This window comes from Trachurus japonicus, chromosome 15 (assembly GCF_045865225.1).
Source record: "Trachurus japonicus isolate A0001 chromosome 15, Traja_1.0".
Lineage (NCBI taxonomy): Eukaryota > Metazoa > Chordata > Actinopteri > Carangiformes > Carangidae > Trachurus > Trachurus japonicus.
In genome coordinates, this window is record NC_140921.1 from 12,591,769 (window position 1) to 12,608,855 (window position 17,087).

Consider the following 17,087-nt stretch of genomic DNA (forward strand, 5'->3'; position numbering starts at 1 on the left):
TCTGTCACCCCATACAAGACAAATGGGTATAGATAATGGATGGAGGGCTGGATGGATGAAATGACCAAAGAAGCATGGCAGATATTTAGGAGATATAGGCTACTTGGACATAATGGTACAAGACACACCATGTTTACATCCAACTGAGATTTCATCTTGAGCATTACATTATTTGTTGGCCACTTGGAGAAGCAGAACAAGCTGTAAACACAACACTGATCACTTTGTAAAGTCAATATGACAAACAGAAGATTATTTACACATCTATAGCAGACACAGAGCAATGTGCCGCTGCCTTGCAATAAAGTTACACTCTATAAAAACCAAAACAATGAGCTGAAAGATGCTAAAACAGAACAGTAGAAGCAGCCCATTCCTATTCACATGCAGTCATTTATCTGTACTCAGTTTTGCTTAACACAGCTTTGAAGGCTCAATTTGTAATCTTAATATGCAGCAATGTTGTTGTTGTCCTCAGGCCGCTCCTGTCAGGGACGGCATCAGCAGAACACTACCCGCATATTTGATTTGGCATAGTTTTTTTTTGTTGTTTTTTTAAGCTATTTGCCCTTCCAGACGTAAAACTGTGTTTGATGAGCCAGGGATCGAGCTGCCAATCCAGGAATCAGTGGACAACCTGCTCCTCTGACTGAGCCAAGTGCCTGACTCAGTACAGTCCAAGACCAAGGTCTGCAAAGTAGATACCAGTAAGAAACTTTAATGAACCAATTTCTAATTCTTAAATATCCATGAACCTGCACGTTGACCACTTTCTGAAATAATCATTCCTAATTTGCTCTGCTAAATGTCACACAACGAATAATCAATCATGTCTCCCTTAATGTTCACATATAATTTCTATTTTTGTGCTTCCTCAAATAGAGTAATGAATCATGCTGAGTTTTTCAGGAATGCACCATTACTTTATGGGTACCTCTCCATTACTGAGCATCTCTGTGTCCCGTCAGCAGTGCATCATCCCACCAAACTGAAAAGACTTAGTTCCCGATTGTTTATTTTGTTTGTTGTGACAGCTTAGAGTTTTGTGTACTTTGCTGTACAGTGTTACCAAAACTCAATACTAACAGGTTCGCTATCAAGATGGATTGTAATAGATTGTTGACTGTGTGATTGTTGTTTTTGGCCATGTGCCTTTTCTTGTTTTATGTTTGTGATTAAATTTTAAACCTCTCATTAATTTTCTTTTCATCCCAACGGCTTGCTCGCACTCCTTCTCTTACTGCTTTACTGCTGTGCTGTCACTCAGTATGCCGATCACACCACCTCTCAGTGAGACTGGCCCTCACCTGAAGCCATTGTACACTACAACGAAAACAGTGTTCAACCTCTCAGGGACTTTGAAAAACACTGTGCTCGCAGAGGGAAAAAGAAAAATAATCCAAAGGCCGTCAGTGATGAAAAAAATAATAAAATTAGCTTTTCATGTTGATGCTTCAGAGGCACGAATGGTAATTTCCACCCTGCAGTAAACTGTGATCTGAGGGGGAAAATATATTCCAGCATATTTCATGTTGGAGTGGAGAATCAGGTTTCAGGGGCAATGCAGTGATCAAGAAGCTCTAGGATGTTCAGGCAAATACACCAACTCATCTGTGAATGAATCTATCATGAAATTGACCTGGATACTTGGCATACTTTGAACCTGTGAATCAGTGCATTTAAATATGAGCACCTAGGCCTAGCTCATATGTGAACTCCTGCATAGATGAATTACAGGTCCACCTGTTCCGCTAATGTTGAAGCATAACAATAACGGTAACCAAAGGTCACGAAACTTTGTTGAAAAGACTAAAAAGCTTTGTTAAAGTCTTCAAATACATTTACACTTTCAAATATAATGACACAATAGATTGTCCTTCTGTCGTTTCTGTCCCGCTGGCTTTTGTTCGCTCTGTATGATTGAGGGTTTCTTTCATCATTTTTTTTCTGAAAAGCTGAAATATTCTGAGAAATTAGCTATTGTTGGGTTTTTCGGAACATGATCTCTTAATGAAAATAGGTTATGGTTAACCCCTTTTCGCTCCAACGGCCCGCCTCCAATATAAAAATATAAAAATCATTGACTGATTATATTGATGATCTTGTTAATTATAACAATTATACCCTGTCAAGGCTTTGAGAGCATCTCAGAGAGTAAAAAGAATCACTTTTGTCAAATGAGCTGTTCAATTTCTATGACCAGTATACCAGTCGGATATCTCTGAACACCCTGTTTAAAATTAAATATATATTTTCAACATTTAAAATTGACGATGGCCGTATTTCATCGTAGGAACAGACAGTTCAGAAGAAGTTCACTTATAGTGCAGTGAGAGCTGCAACAATTAGTTAATTAATTGAATATCTATCAGCCTTACTGTGTTTCCACATCTTCAGAGCTGCACCAACCGCCGCCTGCATCGCCTCCTCTCCCCTGCTTCTAAACTGGCCTGCCCTCCCTGCTCATGAACCAGCCTGCCATCCAGTACTCACATTGAGCATACTGGCCTGCTCTCCCTGCCTTTCCTGTTTATGGCCCAGCCTGCACACCAGAAGCTGCCTTCATCAGCTATTGTTAACTGACCGATTCCATTTGCATGTTTTCCCATATCCCATGTTGCAAACTGTTTGCTTGTCTGTTCACAACATCTACATGTATTGCACATCTGCCCATCCTGGGTGAGGGATCCCTCCTCCGTTGCTCACCCTGAGGTTTCTCCAATTTTTTCCCTATTGAAATTTTCCCTCAGTCCATGTGAGGGTCCAAGGGCAGAGGATGTTATGAAAGCCCTTTGAGACATACTGTTTGTAAAAATGGGCTGTACAAATAAACTTGCCCTGCCTTGCCTTTTACTGTGTAAAAATAATTCAGTAATCTTTTAGATCTATTTAATTTAAAAAATAAATACAGAAAAATATCTGGTCCACTTTCTAAAATATAAGGTTGGTGTGTTTTTTATGATTGTAATATCTGAACACATCTGAATTTTTAGTCGATTTGGACTGTGAGAACATTTCTAGGACGATTGATCAATAATGAAAACATTAGGTAGCTGGTCTACGTCAGAGAGTGCGCGTGTCACTTTAAGCGTAGAGTTCGTTGCGCGGTGACGTTCAGGTAGCAGAGGCCTTTGAATCGGTTTGGCACCAGGTGGAGTTAATGAACCGCGGAAGAAACAAGCTTCTCTCTGTCAGCCGTGGGAAATGTCACGTTGATATTGTAGTGTCATGCAACTAGTATTAAAAAATGCCGCCGACACCCAACATAATCAGTGTCCCAATTCAGCAGTGTTTTGGGCGTACAGCCAGCCTGCCGTACAGCAGTGTTTTGGTTGCCAGTAAAGGACTGAAAAAACAAGAGGCAAGTGTTGACCAACGACGGCCATACTCGTCAAGCCAAAGGTGAAGTGATTTTTGCTCGATGTATTGCAGTTTTACAAGACAAAGGTCCTCAGCAAATTGGGATTATTTCCCTCCAAGAGCTTTAAAATTGCACCCTCCCTACAGTTTTAAATGGAAATGGAAATATTTTTTTTGTCACTTTTTGTCAGTTCTTATCATTTTCAATGACTATGTAGGCCTTAGTGTTTTTAAATTGTGTCAATAGCTACAATTAGCTTCTTGCTAGTGATGGTCCTTTGACACCGAGGCTCCGACACATGCGCCGTAGCTCATGAAGCAAATTGTATCGAACAAGTGTGCCGAGGCGTGGTTTGGTCACGTGACTTGTGATGTATGAACCACTTGGATGACGTTTGAAGCAGTTGAGTGGTTCAGTCATTCATGAAGCACCGTCAATGTTTTGGTTGTCTCGGCTCTCTGTGAGAGCTGAGCTGAGCCTTCGAAGCACACAGAAACTGAGGCGGCAGAGATTTGGTTGGAAAGTGTAGCATTCAGTACCAGGAATTCTATAACATGATATGTGGAGCAGAGGAAAAATAATTTATTTAAGCGTTGTAACACGCATATTTGCAACGATTGAAGCGTCAACGACCGTATGGGCTTCAGAAATATTTAATGCGTCCCGTACGTGAAACTGACGGTGGCGCACCGTGATTACATCGGGCTTGCCCCCCACAGACGTGAGATCGAATCCTTTGCCGAACTTGCCATATTTCTTTTCTATTTTGAAATGAGATCACATTTGCCATCTACACCATTTCACATCGTATAAAGCCATAGACTGTTTAGACTTGTTTCAGAGGAGAATGTAATTCATAGCAGAGCCTAATAGCTATATCAGGCTAAGTCAGGGGTGGGCAATTATTTTTTCCAGAGGGCCACACTGACTCCGATAAAGTGAGTGAAGGGCCACACGATTCGAAATCAAATTGAAACATCAAATATTTATTGCTGAATTATATATAATTATATATTAGCCTATATAACTACATATATTTGGTGGAAATGATTGCATTACAATAGGCTGACAGCCCACAATCAATGTAATCGCATTTTCAACTTTTATCCATCACAGATCACTGAAGAAACATGCTGTATTATGATATAAATATGGACTCAAGGCAGATTGTTTTATCAAAACTTAGTGACCATAAATGACTGCACCAATTAATAATGTTCACAGACACCTGAATATTATAATTAAGCACTCAGATCCTTTTCAGTTCTGATTCAGTGAGACTGTTCTATTTGTATGTAGATAACCTTTTATTTATGAAGAAACACAATACTCCTTTGCTCCTGCCTAACAGCACCAACATGAAAAAAAAGACTGATTTGATTACAAGCGTAGCCATTGGTGGATGGAGGCTTCAGACGCACGTGGCTACAATCAGTCATATGGTCGATCACGTCAGAAAACCCAGCGATTTAATCACAGTTTGCTAAACCTTAGTGTTTGAGAAATAATAATTAGGTGCCGCGATGTTGCTTTATAACCGTCAGCAGTTATGATTCGGCTGACGGAGGGTTGTGAAACACCGGCCCGGTCCCGCGGTCTAGGCTACCGCTGACAGGGTCGCGGTGGTCAGAAACTCCGCTGTGGAGAAAAGCTGCAGCAGAGCGGCTGCTCTCCCTCCTCCGTCGGAGCTCCGGTGTCCGATAGAGAAAGAGACTGAGCAGCCGTTCATCACTGTCTTCTACCTGGAGGAGGTTACTTTCTGTCTGCGATGTGCAGGCTCCTGTTCTAACAGGGCTGTCACTGTTTCAAACAGCTGATTAGTGCGCATCAACGTAATAAAAGCAATCGGGTCATAATACCAGTTCGGCTCGCACTTCGGCTCGCGGGCCGGATTGAGACGGCATGCGGGCCGGGTCTGGCCCGCGGGCCGTAAAATGCCCATGTATGGGCTAAGTCAATACCGAAAGCCTATCACAATCATATGCCAAATGAGAAACTTCATGTTTATTTTATATTTTTATTTTTATTGTGTCAGCTTGAAACCATACAACCATGAAACGTTTGTTGAACAGGAGTGTGCATGGCAAATCAAATCTCAAACAATCAATGAACCAATGAATGACACGTCTCAATTGCACTTCATTTTATTGAACACTAGATGTCGTACTGGAGCACTGTGTCAGTGAAGCCTCGCGAGTAATGAATCATTACTCGAAAAAGGTGTTGAAGCCTCAACAAAGCCTCGATTGCCCATCACTACTTCTTGCACGTACGCAGGTGCACGTACGCAGGTGTTTTCATCAGGTTAAAGGGATAGTTCACCCTAGAATGATATTTCGCTCATTATCTACTCACCCTCATGTTGACTAAGGGCTGGAAGAAGTTTCAGAGTCCTCCGTCCCTTCTCTGAGTTACAGGGGGTCTTGGTGTAGCAGTGCATGTCCATATAACGGTTGTAAAGGGACACCAGAGCTCTTCGTAAAAAAACACACACAAAAAAACATCCAAATACCTCCATGCTGCTCGTATGTAATGTCCGTCTTGTGCTGAAGCCCCAAATTGCGTAATTGTCCCGAAAAAAATTAAATAAGTCTATATTTTAAGCTTGTTTGTAGGGGAAGCTTCTCGAAGCTCCTCTTCCTGGTCCGTCCAAATCTCGCGTGATTTGCGCCGGCGTCAGTGCGGTTACTGCGAATCACGCGAGATTTGGACGGACCAGGAAGAGGAGCTTTGAGAATCTTCCGCTACAAACAAGCTTAAAATATAGACTTATTTAATTTTTTTCGGGACAATTACGCAATTTGGGGCTTCAGCACAAGACGGACATTACATACGAGCAGCATGGAGGTATTTGGATGTTTTTTTGTGTGTGTTTTTTTACGAAGAGCTCTGGTGTCCCTTTACAACCGTTGTATGGACATGCACTGCTACGCCAAGACCCCCTGTAACTCAGAGAAGGGACGGAGGACTCTGAAACTTCTTCCAGCCCTTAGTCAACATGAGGGTGAGTAGATAATGAGCGAAATATCATTCTAGGGTGAACTATCCCTTTAAGCAATAACACCTTTGATCATATCATGGTGTATTAAGTCCTTTTTAAAGAAGTGAAATGTAATATTTCCAAAACAAACCACATGAGCTTGAAAGATTGAGTAAATGACCCAAAGACAAATGGAAATTATTCTCACTCCAAAGGAAATTTGATCAAAAGATGAGATAATATTTGATTTTGCTGATCAGTTATGGTTTTCTGAGGGGGTAAAATGAAATGGGGGAAAAAAAGATTAATTTTGCCTGTTTAATTTTAAATTATTTCTAGTCTTTTTATTTAATTCTGCCAGTAGGCTAAAATGTCTTTCACATTCACACAGGTCTTCAGCTAATTGGATCTCTGCTCATGTTCAGTGCGGTCTCAGCATGGATGTGCACTGGCTTTAAAAGACGTGAAATGTGGTATGTATGCTGGGCTTATTTTATTCACAAAGTGTTTCTTATCTTTTAAATGTTTTTATCTGAAGTGGAGGGGGTATCATCTACAATAGCTAGCTGAGGATAGAGGGCAGGACTTTAGCTCTGTGTGTTTAGCCTGGAGGATTTTTAATGCAGGTACTTCCCCCGCCATTTAGAGCTCATTTGCTGACTGGTGGTGATACAGACTGTAAAAGATGTCACATCTTTATCTGTGGCTTGGACAGTGTCTCTGGCTTCAGAGGAGTCTTAAATACTTTGACTAAGATTTCTCTGCAATGTTTTTCTCAATGGAGTATATTTCCTAAAACACTAGTTTTGATGTGGTTGGCGAGTTGGTCTCTAGCTTATCTCCCAACATCCCCGTGAACCCACTTACCAACACTCCCATGCATCATTTGCAAGTATGATTTGTAGAAGGACTATGCTGCCTGTGTGAATTGCAAATAGGTATAGAGCGAAATCCTGTTGAAATAGGCTACCCTCATTTCGGCTTCATGTTGCATTTAAAATAAACTTCAGCCATGGCTGACAGACATGAGGATACAGTATGTTGCTCAGCCACTGTGCCGTGTTGCTGTTAATGTTGAATATACAACAGGGGCCAGCAAGGTGAAGAAGCAGCCAGCCGTATCCTCCACTAAAACGTCTGTTTGTTTTACTTCTCATTCGGAGGCACTGTGGCTTCGCCCCTGTGCTCTCACTCTCAGATCCCGAGCTCCCAAAGTGAAAGAGGCACAACAATCTCTGGGCTCATTGACTGCGGGGCCTGCGGGGCTTTGTGGTGAAAGTCTAGGCACGTATTAGCTCTGCAGTGCTGGCTGACCCAGACTGGTCCCTGGCCACATAACCACCGTCTCATGCCTACTCAAAGGGCCCCTGTGTTGGAATGTGTCGGCACGCAGCCTGGCCCCTCTGGAGCATCATCCGTGGGATATTACAGAGCTGGCAGGTTGACAGGCAGGTATGTAGGCACAAGGTGGCTGGAACGTGGCCCTGATGCCTCCTCGGATCATGCTTAAGAGGCCTGTGTAGGGATTTTTATCCCCCCCCCCCCATCATTCCCTCAATCCACTTTCGTTGTTGGTCCTTTTATGTGCAAATTTCTCAATCCGATCTCATGTTGTGCAAATGTACACATGCTTCTGGTTTCTTTTTTGTGTCTCTTCCTCCTCACTCTACTCTACCCTACGCCCCATCCCTGCATGCCATTCCTATGACTGGCTGTTGGTTTCTAATTAATTGATGAATTCCCACTCTTCCTCTCATCTCCTGCTATTTTCCCTTCCGCCATCTCTCTCTTCCCATCTCTCTCCCGTTACCTACTTCCTCTCTCTTCATCTCCCAATCAGCGCCATCCTCCACGCTTCCTCCACCATCCTCCGTCTCATCCCGTCCTCTGCTCTTGGTGTTGTGCTGTTTTCTTACCTAATTAGAAATCCCCTGTAGGTTTTTGGTTACAAAGCAGAATATTTACTGTGAGCAGTTCAGTCATGGGTTTCTGGGTCAGCTAAGGCAAGAGGGAGACTGATCAGCCCTGAAGACTGATGCTTAACATGACTAATTGATTACTAAATAACACATTAGGCTGGTTAAATTACTCCTCTTACTAATCAACTAGTGTAATCCATTATTGTAGGTTTTTGTGCTTGTATCGAAATACTGAAGGCTGCTTGTTTTACAAATAGAATTTCAATGTACTGTTCCACAGTGCATACTAACTTCAATTGTTGTTTCACTGACCGCTGAAATATTTTTTCGATATCAAACTTAATATGCACATGCTGGTCTGAACTGTTACCTAGCAACGGTAGCTGTAAGTAGGTAAAGACAGATGAGTGCTGTGAAGAGACACTAGAGTTAGCAAATTTAAGAATGGCAAGGGAGACTGGGTGATTCAAAATGAAAGATGTTCATTATTTTGAGCCAACCTTCTAAAAAAAAAAAAGGTTTTATTTTTAAGATTTTATTAGAAAGTTGTACTGTAATTAATTTCCAATCACTCTTGATGTTTTGTGGTGATTTTTAGACATTAACTCTGTTAAAGTTTATATTAAATTTTTTAGTGAATTGATTTATACCAGCGTTTGAGGCAAATTTTGACAGTTTTTGTTTTGAACAAGGTCATTGAAATAGGAAGCAGAGAGACACAGCAGCCAGTATAAAAATCATGAGAGGGTTGTTTTCACTTCCATACATATTTCAGTGGTTGAGTTTCTCACTCCCTAATCAACAGGTTTGCACAGTTTTTATTGAAACATTGATGTCCAAATTTAATTTGTTCCTGAGCATTATGGACTTATCATCCAACCCTGAAGTAGCCTATACTATGGACAAAACTTTTTTTTTCTCATTGCTCAAAAGTTATGCCTCAAAGTCTTGCGGGATTACAGTAGCCTATAGTTTTTCTCTTTGTAAGGCATTTTTTTCATGAAGCACGTTTCACAGTATCCAACAACACAACATGCTTAACAAACTGCATATTAGAATATAACAATGTCAAAATAAGCCAACAAATCATTAAAAGTAAAATAAAAAGCATGAAAACTTAATCTCACATTATGCAAACCTCACGACCAAGATGTTTTGATTGATGAATTTTATTGTGTGTTGTATATTAATTGGGTATATCCCTTTTTCAAGATGAAACACATTAACTGCGCAGATAAATTGTTGTTGAAGATGGTTACAGCACGTTCCTCCGTTGGCATTCCTCATTATTTGCACAGTTTAATCAGATGAGTGACAGGTGACAGTTGAAAGGGGTTAAGCACAGCCTATTTGATTGATACAAATGGAAAGAAACACTCATCTTCCCGTGGGGATCAGAGTGTGTCATGATTGCCAAGTGATGCAATTAAAGTATTCCCAGTGAAGTACTTAACTGAGTGCTGGAGGCACTTTACAGAGACCGCTTCAGGAGCAGCACCTTGGAGGAAATGGCAGATTAAAAGCAGCTTATTTTCCTGATGTGGAACTCCTTTAGTATGCCTGTCATCAGTGGTAGTGGTCGTGCGGGGCCCCCCAGTCTTTTTTGAAACATGATTTTCTTTTCAAAACACGATTTTTTAAATATCTATAAAAATATAAAATCATTGTCAGTGTGTCATGAGTGTGTGTTTGTTATAATGTTGATGAAAACAATACATAACTAAAAGTGGCTCATACTGTTGTTGGGCTGCCATGTTACCCCCGCCGCCAGCACAAGAAATATTTGTTGCCTTGAGCTTGAATGAATATTTGTGGTACGTTAGTCGGCAGTAAGGTCAGCGAACATTACAGTCAAAACAAGCGAGCTAAACTGGACTTCAACTGACTTAAAAAAACTGAATTAACATTACTTAAAGACCATGAAGCAATTGAAAACATAACGCAACATTAGATCAACGGGTCACCCAGAGCAAAAGTCAAGGAGATGTTCATGAGGCGCATGGATTTTTTCGTGTCTAAGACCTAGTAACAGGTAACGTTAACTACTGTACATTCTTTAATTGCATGTCATATTTTGGCTACAGATAGTGTTAATTATGCACACACACGTTAGGCTGATAGTGATCGGCTGGCCACTAAGCAGCCCATGCGGCAGAGCTGCTCCTCCAAGACTTGAACTGGCCTTGGAAAAGCTAACTAATGTTAATGTTGGCCACGGCCGCTGTGCCATGCATTAGGTGGGATCATAGATGGGTGAGATGCCTGCTGGCTGCAGTTATGTGGGTTCTGACTTTTGAGTCGGTGTTCGTTTCTTGGATGGTCATATAGGCCTAATGTTCAACTGGGCTCTCTGTTTCATCTGTGTTTTCTTTCTGGTGACACTAAGCAAACGTAAACCTCTATTTTGACTAGAGGCATCTGATCTGCACAAGGTTGATGCTTGCATCATGTGTTATGATTACTGTCTGGTCTACTATAGAAGTTGTTTATGTAACACTTTGGCTTGGACTTTCAACACTTTGGAGTGAATGATTGTGGCATTAGGATAGATGACAATGAAATGTTACAGTCTTGTTCAGTGACACTAAACTCTCGTGTGGCAGTGGATGGTATTTCAATGACGTCACATATTTGGTATTTAAAGGGATAGTTCACCCTAGAATGATATTTCGCTCATTATCTACTCACCCTCATGTTGACTAAGGGCTGGAAGAATTTTCAGAGTCCACCGTCCCTTCTCTGAGTTACAGGGGGTCTTGGCGTAGCAGTGCATTTCAATGCAACGGTTGCACAGGGACACCAGAGCTCTTCGTAAAAAAACACACACAAAAAAACATCCAAATACCTCCATGATGCTCGTATGTAATGTCCGTCTTGTGCTGAAGCCCCAAATTGCGTAATTGTCCCGAAAAAAAATAAATAAGTCTATATTTTAAGCTTGTTTGTAGCGGAAGCTTCTCGTAGCTCCTCTTCCTGGTCCGTCCAAATCTCGCGTGATTCGCAGTAACCGCACTGACGCCGGCGCAAATCACGCGAGATTTGGACGGACCAGGAAGAGGAGCTTCGAGAAACTTCCGCTACAAACAAGCTTAAAATATAGACTTATTTAATTTTTTTCGGGACAATTACGCAATTTGGGGCTTCAGCACAAGACGGACATTACATACGAGCATCATGGAGGTATTTGGATGTTTTTTTGTGTGTGTTTTTTTACGAAGAGCTCTGGTGGCCCTTTGCAACCGTTGCATTGAAATGCACTGCTACGCCAAGACCCCCTGTAACTCAGAGAAGGGACGGTGGACTCTGAAAATTCTTCCAGCCCTTAGTCAACATGAGGGTGAGTAGATAATGAGCGAAATATCATTCTAGGGTGAACTATCCCTTTAAATGGCGTCTACCCAGTAAAAAAAAAAAAAAAAAAACACTACACCACTGCCTGTCATGCCTGAAAATAGATTCAGCCATGATAGGGATGTAAACAGTGGTTATAATGGGGGGAGCATGGAAAAAAGACATGTTCATTGAAAAGGACAGAGTCGGATGACAGCTGCACGTTGTAACACTGTAATACAAGGAATCCTCCATTTTAAACAAACATAGGTGTTTGTTTCTCACCTCGTATATGACTCATCATAATAATAAAATCATAGTTAAGGTTGTGGAACAGTTTTGATAAGACTGCTTGGTAAAGTGCAGGGAATAAAATGAATCTTTTCATTTAAGGCTGTGGAACAGGCACAGACAAAAGAAACAACACTTACTGTTGGTTTTACACAAGAGACAAATCTTCTGTGAAAGTGCGTTTCATCAGGCTGCACGCAGACTGAATATCCCATGTCACCTGACTTCCTCCTTTGCTCCTGTCATAATTACTATGGGTCACTAGAGGTCACCTATAACAATAAAATGTAGCCGTAGTAGCTGCTGAGAAAGAGAAACATAATCATGAGCTGTTCAATATTAGGAGCAGGGCTATGGAAACCTTTGAGGACTGTTGAGTGATTTGCTTGTAGGAGTTATTCAGAGGATTGAACTACAAAATTAAAGAACTCTACATTATTAACAATAGAGCTGACAGCCTGTCAATGGTTTTATCATAATTAATCCTCTAGGCTTTGTATTTTAACCTTTATTTATACTGCAGATTGTTTTTATGTTGATAGTGTTGTGGGCAGGAAAAAAAAAGACAAAAAAGCGAATACATGCAGCCTTATTTGGTCTGTGTGTTGTTTCAGGAACTTTCTCTCCTCACATAGATTTTATGTACCGTTGATTACTGAAAAGTGGTGAGGACTGGATCAGGCTGGACCTATTCCGATCAAAAATATGTTTGTTGTTGATGAGAAAATCTGCAGCACGTCTGGCACGCTGCTGAGTTCAAAGCGAATACCTCAATACCTGGTAGCCTATAACATTTGGAAGTAGTGATTTTGTTCCACATTGTGGTTAAACAATTATTGAAAATTTACGTTTGGTAGAAGGTGGCTGTCTCACTGTATGGTGCAGGGTTTGATTTAAGGCTTAGTATTGGATTTTACTTGTTGATATTGCCGTTGTGATACAAGACAGATGTAGGCTATGTGATCAGGCAGAATTGTCCTTGTAATTTATTTTCCCCACACTCCCTCTGTTTAGATTTCTTCATTCGCTTTGTGGTACGTGAGATGTCAGGGAGCTCTGCCTTGCCTCAGTACTGAGCAGGCGAATATTCTGTGCACTTGCTGTATTCACGTCTTTTCATTCATTGTGATGGAGAGCAGTGATCCTGGAAAGAAAAAGGGTTTGCTATGAAGACTGCTTTGATAGATGTAGAATAGCAAGTGTTTCCTCCTGAAAGTGTTCTCCTCAGTCTCTCCCAGCATCACAAACTGGCTATAGGAGGAATGGCAATGTCGGCCAGCCTGTGTTTCCTCCACATGTGGCTTTATAACTTAGCGATATAGTGCAACCCCATGGATGCGAAATTAACTTGTAAGGTCACAGTGGGTTTGAGTCACGGCAGTTGGTGTGAGCTACTGTACTCTAAGGTAGTATGTAAGGCATATATACTTGTTCCAAATTGTTGAAAAGCTCAGCAAGTGGATGAGGTATAAGAACTGTCCAGTTGTGGACAATGGCCCATACTTCACACTCAGTCTCTCTTCAAAGGCATGCACGTGTTGCACCATTTTGTGCACCTGAACAGCCTGTAGAGGTCTTGTGAGGGCGGTAATACAGCCTAGTTGTTCACATCCGCACATCTGGTCAGTCACTGCACAGAGTGATTGCCATACTTTTGTTAGAAGTGTTTCAGCAATGTTGAACAGTTTTCACTTAGGATACAAAATGTGTCACGATGTAACAGCACGTCTCTTATACATGTAGTGTTCCCTGGATGCAGCACGTTTTGGTTTCTTGTCGGGGGGCGGCTATGTGATTTATTCTGGTTTTACAAGAGAGCTCCATCCTGTCACATCTCTGTTGAGAGCACTTGCAATGTGTTTGGTGTACACTGGTGTATAGATCTTTTCAGTTTGTTCAATGCACACTGCCTCTCTTTCACAATCCAATTGCCATTTATCACATCACTGTAAAAACAGCCATGCTGACTAAAAGAAAAACAAGCAAGCGAGCCATATGAGGAGTATAATTTCTGAAAAGATAATTTCTTCTCAGTTTCCTATACGTCCCTGGATGATTAAAATGAGATGCACAGCATGCAGGGTAAAATTAGCTCAATTTAGAAGAAATATGGCATTAATCAGAACAGTCACATGGAGCCATTTTAATTATTTGTCAAATGATATCATTCCAGGGTTAGCACAACAAAACAATGGTGATTAGTCAAGAGTGTCTAGAATACTCAAATTAACTTTAAGAAGGGACTAATTTGAATATAGGAAGAACAAACAACATGGGAATCAGAGGCAGAGGCACTGACTATGTTAAAAACATTCATTAACGGCTGAATAAAGCAAAAATAATGTGACCTTTTCTGGGAGCAGCTGGTAAAGTGGTGATAAATTTAGAATCATGTCCGAATAAAAAAAAAAAACAGATGTAATTTCTGAATTCAATCGGTAAAAGGGAAGTATTTGTGCGTCTGTGGAAAAGCTGATTTGGCGCGGTGGTGTCTGGAATGAGTGAGGGGTTGATGATGATGCAGCAGCACAGAGACCAAACAGGGCACCTTGCACCAGTAACAAAGATATATCCCAAGTTCTCTCCAGTGACAGTATTTCTATGGGGAATGTTGGCAAAAGGTTCACCGGTCACCCCTGACAGAGGAGGCCATAATGTCAAAAAAAACATTTGTCATGAGGTTATTACACTGAACCCTGAAGGTGATAAAAGTGAGACCACACATCATCATATATTAATTATGAATAATGTAACATAAGTTGAGGATAGAAATGCCACAAAGCAACTATAACTTATCTAGGTAAGAATACAAATAGACGAAAAGCAATAAAGTCAGGGTGTTTTATAACATGTTGTCTTGTAAGAGTCTGTGCAGATTTGAGGCAGTCAGAGGGACCAGGGCTTTATCTGAAGGGGTCTCACTGTGAGGGATGTGTAGTGTCAAGCTTATGTGTTCAGTGTTTCAGTGTCAATCCAAAAGTGATTTTGGATTTCCTTTCCTTTTTAAACGTATCTTAATATAATTCTTCAATATGTATTTCCAGGTTGGCTGAGGTTAAGGATTGGTCAAAGCGGCGCAGTAGCCTTCTGCTGCTTCAGAGGCCTATGGAGACCCTCAGCTGGTGCTCATCCTTGCTTCCTCCAAAAAGGTAAAAATCAGGCTCAGTTTGGTACATGGTCTGAGCTGCAATTTGTTTTGAAACTAATTTACAGCTGAAGGAAAGGCCCTGGTCCTTGGTGTTAAAAGGTGGGCAGGGTGTAGCGTGGTAGGTGTCGTGTATAAAGCCGTCTCTCTGTTCTGCTGAGGAATATCTTAGGCTTTCACATATCAGCACAATAGGCTATTCCATTTGGTGCACTGAAAAACAAGCATTTTATTGATTTCCGTGTCCATGTGTTGATGCTGTGAATGTTTGCACAGTATTTTCTTTCACACATTAACACCTGCCTGGAAAAGTGGTTGAGACAAGAGAGCGTGTTTTCTTTACAGACAGGACAGCCAGACCGGAGGGATAGGTGCATCATGTCGGATTTATACCATGTCTATCAGGGCTGGGAGGACGTTTTCATGCTGCTCACCAAAACCCACAGAGAGTTATCTTGTGAATAATGCAGTGCCTTAGGTGGATATATAGCCTTGGGCATTTTCCCTTGCAGAATGAGTGTCTTGGGAATTTGCATATCAGCTACTTATTTTCACCTGGATTGTGGGTAATATTACAAATCGGACTGTGGTTGGGGTTTTTTTGTATACTGCATAGATTATTCTCAAATTGCAGAACTGGATAGGCATGGTAAAATGAGACATTCAAGGTGCTAGAAAGAAACTGAAACATGGATACATAGAGAGATAAAGTTCAGTCAAGGCAAGAAAACTCACAGACTGGTGTAAAATGCATCAGCCCTGTCGTAAATGGTTCAATCAGAAGTCTCACAATAAGAGTCTGGATTCAAATCAAAGGACCTTGAAGCCCTCTCATCTTTTGTGTACTGGCCAGCTGTATCTGAGCCTGCATCAAAAAAAAAGAAGAAAAAAAAACTTTTTTCCTCCTGTTCTGATGCAGTGAATAACATGCCTTCAGCGCTTCCTCAGAATTCAGAGGAGATTTCCGCTGAGTAGCTCGACCTCACAGCCTAATCACCAGATCTAAAACTCCAGCAGAGCTCCAGGCCGCACCGAGAGGGATAAAACCCCCTCCTGCTGTTGCTTCCTCCAGCCCCACATGCTAGGACACAATTAATTCATACTGCTGGCAGCCTTGGACCGTCCCAATAGTACAACTCTCATCCCCTGCGCTCATTTTCTGTCTGTATTTGCATAATATCAATTTGGTTTGTAATAGCCTATTGGGCAACACAGTCTGCAAGTTTGCATAAATAAGGAAAAAAATGCATATGCGTAAATCAAGTCCTGTTTATGGTCAAAGCACAAAGCTACAACTTCTGCTCTTACATTGGAGGAGATGAGGGAATATATGCTTAAATGGGCAAAGTGTAGACTCTCACTGAACTCGTTGTAAAGCAAGTTTCTGTCTGCGGAGCTATCTTTAATAGAGAGGCAGTGCTCTGATGGCAACTCTCTTGGGAGAATCATGTGTCTGTGTGTGTGAGAAGAGGAGGCTGTTGATGAATTTAATCACAGATAGGCAAACTGGCTGTGGGCTGAGTTAGTGAGTGAGTGGAAAAAGCTTGCTGCCTCTCGCTGGATGGATAATCATAGAGACCTGCCACACTCCTCCTCCTCCGCTGGCTGCTTCCAAGCAGCACACACAGAAAAAGAGAGGAAGTCACCGTGAGAGAAACAGAGAGAGACAGACAGACAGACAGACAGAGAGACAGACAGACAGGAAGACAGAGATGAGGAGAAATAGAGCAAGAATGATGTGATGGGAAGAAACAGTGCAGAGAAGATTAGGTGAGGGCTAAACTAAATCTAGAAAGCAATCCCCAGGCAGGCACTTACAGTGGAGCTAGAATCTGATATTAACAAAGCTTGTAGGGATGAGTCCTGATAGGATCATAGTACGCCTCATGACTAAAAATAAATCGGCAGCTCTGCTCAAATGTAATTCATACCAAGAGGAGATGGACAAGAGGAAGTAGTACAAAAAAAGATGTTTGATTCTCAGGATTTTTTTCTCCTTTTTAAAATCAGTACTCGGGCATCTGTTTGCCAAGTGAGTGGAGGTGTGGATGGTTTGTGTGA

General features: G+C 41.4%; 1 long non-coding RNA gene across 1 annotated transcript; it reads left to right on the top strand.

Annotated features, from left to right (window-relative positions):
- Nucleotides 1–6,773: 6,773 nt before the first annotated feature.
- On the top strand, nt 6,774–16,271 carry LOC146973294 (uncharacterized). The gene is made up of 3 exons (XR_015037746.1): nt 6,774–6,814; nt 7,505–7,793; nt 15,946–16,271. It is a non-coding gene; the product is annotated as an uncharacterized LOC146973294 (long non-coding RNA).
- Nucleotides 16,272–17,087: the final 816 nt, after the last annotated feature.